The sequence below is a fragment of the Crocuta crocuta genome, unplaced genomic scaffold (genome assembly GCF_008692635.1).
Source record: "Crocuta crocuta isolate KB4526 unplaced genomic scaffold, BGI_CrCroc_1.0 scaffold125, whole genome shotgun sequence".
NCBI classification, from domain to species: Eukaryota; Metazoa; Chordata; class Mammalia; order Carnivora; family Hyaenidae; genus Crocuta; species Crocuta crocuta.
In genome coordinates, this window is record NW_027531143.1 from 102,335 (window position 1) to 107,090 (window position 4,756).

The window sequence follows — 4,756 nt, forward strand, 5'->3', positions numbered from 1 at the left end:
TGAAACATTTGAATACATAGTTAAATCTATTTCTTGGGGCACCTGGGTAGTTCAGTCAGTTAAGCATCTGATTTTTGAAAAAGTTTGTTTATTTACTTTTGAGAGAGACAGACAATAGTAGGAGAGGGGCAGAGGTAGAGGGAGAGAGAAAATCCTAAGCAAGCTCTGTGCTATCAGCACAGAGCCCCATGTGGGCTGAAACTCTCAAAACCGTGAGACCATGACCTCAGCCAAAATCAAGAGTTGAAACTTAAATCAACTGAGCCACCCATGCACTCCAAGTGTCTGACTCTTGATTTCGGCTCAGGTCATGATCTCATGGTTTGTGGGATCAAGCCCCATGTCAGGCTTCACTCTGATGGCACAGAGCCTGCTTGGGATTCTCTCTCCCCTGCCTCTCTCTGTCCTTCCCCCACTGATGTGCATGCTCTCTCTCACTCTCCCTCTCTCAAAATAAATAAATAAAAGTTTAAAAATAAATAAATCAATCTATTTCCCTATAGACTAGAAATAGGTAACTCTTTCTGGCCACAGGTGTTGGTAGCAGTGATAATGATGCTGACAACACCTATTATTCTAGCTACTTGTGATGTGGCTTGTGCTACAACATGTCAGATACCCAAGGCCACCAGGCCACTGCAGGCAGAATCAGTTGGCGAGGTATGTATGAAATATGAGCATAAAATAGAGGCTGAATAATCTTGTTCTAGAGCAACAGGACATATTGAAAGCTCTTTTTACAATTGTTTTGTCATTTATTGCACAGTGAAATTACTTTATAATTTGATGAACAATATTGTATTTTCCAATGCACATTTTTAGCAGTAATGATCTAAATAAAATGCCTTACTTATTTAATAATAAATTAAGTACAAAATTACCATTTCTCAAAGAAATTGATGATGAGATTGTGTTTTGCACAAAATGATTGTTGAGTATAACAACCCACATGGGGACCATGTCTTATCACTTGAAAATCAAGAGACATAAATCTGCTGAAGATGCAGTATCATCTATTTCAAAGATTGGTAGTTACGTGAAGTAGACTCTGTCCAAAGTTAATGGTTTTACACATGCACTTTCAGAATGTGCATTTATATATCACCCTAGACAGCATGATTTTTTTCATTTAGATAAAAAAACAAAGTTTCTAAAATAACTGCTTTATTTTTTATTCCATATTTTATGCAAAGTGAGGTATAGAGCCGTTGTGGGGCTCAAACTCATGAACTGTGAGATCATGACCTAAGCGGAAATCAAGAATCAAACGCTCAACCGAGTGAGCCATCCACCCCTCAAGTATTTTTGGCAGATTTTATTTTGAAAAAAACAAAAAAAAGTTTGTACAACGCTAACACGTAAACACACGAAGTGGGCAGCTTCAGTTCAAGCCATTAGGAGCAGGCCCCAGACATACCCTGGTTGGCGTCTGCTTCTCCCTGTGGTGGCCTCTGAACCCCAACTACAGACTCTCAGGGTTCTGGGGATCAGGTACTGAATAAAAATTTATGATTAAACACTTACTAGTGGCATGATCTCAGCAACAGGGAAGTCTTAGAAACTATTATAAAATGTTAATAATTATTCTGCTTTTATTTTTTAATGTTCAAAAGTCACTATATAGTTCTATTTTTAAGGTTCTCAGGAACCTCCTGAGAGGTTCATAGCCTACTCGGGATTCTCTTTCTCTCCCTCTCTCTCTGCCCCTACCCTGCTTACATGCAGTCTAAATAAGTAAATGAATAAAATTTGAAAACTACTGGCCTAGTGTTCTCTTGTATTTAAAGCAAAAACTCAGTGTTTAAATATATTCTACCATTGATACTTTCAACTCTTGTAAAGTAGGCTGGTTTTTTTTCATTTTTCATCTTCTTATTCTAAATTAGTTTTATTGTTTGTTTTTTTGTGCCTACCTATATGAGGTGGAAGAAGAGGGCTTTGAAATGGTTGTATAGGGGCAGAGACTTTTACAAAGAATAATGTGTGCTTTAATATAAGAATGTAATGATAGGGGTGCCTGGGTGGCTTCGTCGGTTAAGCATCTGACTTCAGCTCAGGTCATGATCTCATGGTTCATGGGTTTGAGCCCCTTGTCTGGCTCTGTGCTTACAGCTAGCTCAGAGCCTGGAGCCTGTTTCAGATTCTGTGTCTCCCTCTCTCTCTGACCCTCTCCTGCTCACACTGTCTCTCTCTCTCTCTCAGAAATACATAAAATATTAAAAAAAATTTTTTTTAATGTAATGATAATGAAAAGAAAATATGTACTCATGAAAATTAGTATACAGAGACTTAGGGTGGTATTATATTCTATTTGAAGATAGTGGTGGTACTAGAAAGAACACAGACTTATGTTTTAAAATTCTGTCAAATCCTGAAAGTCAAATAATGTTTAAAATAAGAGATGACCTCTACATATAGAAATATTTAACCAAGAGAGAAAATATAATCATAATTAGAATTTTGAAGAGTGACAGGAACTAATATTTGATATTTCTTTCTAATACCATGTGGTCAATGGTGGTTTTAATTTTCTTTCTTTCTTTATTTTTTTGTCTTCTAAATGTCTCCCCAATGCACATGGATTTCTTTTGTAATCAAGCAAGCAAATCCAAATTAATTTTATTTTTGAAATCAATATTGTAACTTTTCAGTTATACTGTGGTACATAAACAAATAGAGTTGTGGTTGAAGTGATCAATAGTGGTATCTAGGCCAGGTTAGGAAGGAAGAGGGGTCAGGAAAGATTTAGGCTGGGAGAAAATGGGACTAAATCTCTCAATGTCCTAAGACTAGGTGAAACAGTAGTGAATGTATGAAAGATATGGCAGGATAGGAAGCTGTGTTCATAGAGTGCAATATTAATGTTTAATGTAACTAAGGTAGAAAAGTTCTACTGAAAACAAGAATCTATACCAGAGTCTGGGAGTAGAGTTAAGGTTATTGCCATTTAAGAGTCCAGCAATTTTAGGAGCACCTGGGTGGTTCAGAAGGTTAAGCATCTGACTCTTGATTGATTTCACTGAGGCCATGATCTCATGGCTCATGGGTTTGAGTCCCTCATCAGACTCTGCAATTTTCGGGGTGCTTGGGTGGCTCCATCAGTTTAGTGTACGACTTGATTTTGGCTCAGGTCATGATCCCAGGGTCGTGGAACTGAGCCCTGCATTGGGCTCCGTGCTGAGCATGGGGCATGCTTAAGATTCTCTCTCTCTCTCTCTCTCTCTCCCCCTCCAACCCCCTCTCTGCCTCTGTTCCCGCCTTGTGCCCTCTCTCTCCCCCTCTCTGCCTCTCTCCCACCCCCCACTTGTGCTCTCTCTCTTTCTAAAATTAAAAAAAAAGCAAAAAGAGTCCAGCAGTTTTGTGACAAGGTTATTATATGAGTTGTCCATGTTGGTATTGGTATGAAGATTACAAATAAAGAATGTGAATAAATTTGCAAAGTCTTCATTAATAAAGGGAAGTAGCAAGGAGATCAATACATGATGGCAATGAGCACAGCTAAANTTTTAAATAAGAGAGCTTTGTCATTATATATATAATATATATATATTACGTATAATATATATATGTAAATCTCATTTTACTTATTTGTTTTATTTACCTAACAATTAATAGAATAGAAAGTGTTGATAGGGCCTGTACTTAGTGCAAAACCTTAAGGAAAATAATGAATATTGTTTATTCAGTGATATTAATACATATTCAGTGATATTAATACATATTTAAAAACTTTTACCAAAAGGTATAGACAACATATTAAAGAGCAGGTTTTACATAAACGCATGTCAGCAGTGTGCATCCAGCCTTTTCTAGAGTGCTGTTGAATCTAAATTACATGAGCATAAAGGTTTTTAGAGTCTTTCTCTGCTATTTCATCAGACTGTGCCCCCTGTGTAAATCCTTTCTTTGTTCTTATTCCATGCTAAGCAATCAGTCTTCAAACCACTAATTCTCCTTTTAAGTAGTCAATTCTGATTTAATGCCTGGTTTGAAAATGTGAATTTATTCCAACACAATTGATATATTAAGGAATAAATTGAACTTAATGTGAATTACAAATTTAGCATTTAGTTGTATGTGATATTATCCATGAGAAACACTAGGTCTACCCTCTTACCACCTTCTGGTCACCATTCACAACCCTTTCATGTGAAGCAGTTGTTCATTCCCTCAAGCAAGGCACCTTCCACTCCAAAATATTATTATAGCATCAGCTGAAAATCATGGATATTGCCAGCTAATCAGGGCCTGGGTATAGAAGAGACTCCTACGGTGTGGTTCCTTGAGTACCATTTCCTTTGAAGACCTGCAAATTAATGACATTATTTATCTCTACTACACACTCAACATACACTGGTGAGACAGGAGAATCCCTTCTAGATAAAGGAGTAAAACAAAAAGCACATAGCAGTTACTGGTCCATAGCAGTTCTGAAACCCAACCAGGCACAATTTGCCGGTTTTTTTAGTAAGTCAGCCTTAATTCCTGGGAGTTTTTCCCATGATGTTTGGCTCTATCCCTGGAATCATGGCTCTACTCCCTCTGCCTTTCAAGTCATCCTTCCTTTTCCATAAGAACTTGTCTGTGTTTGCAACTTAGGTTATACCTGCCAATTTTTTCCCCCCATTTTCTGAGCTTTAAGAGTCTTAGATATTTCTTTTTTTTTTCTTACAAATAGTTTATTGTCAAGTTGGTTTCCATATAACACCCAGTGCTCATCCCCACAAGTGCCCTCCTCCATGCCCCCCTCCCCCCT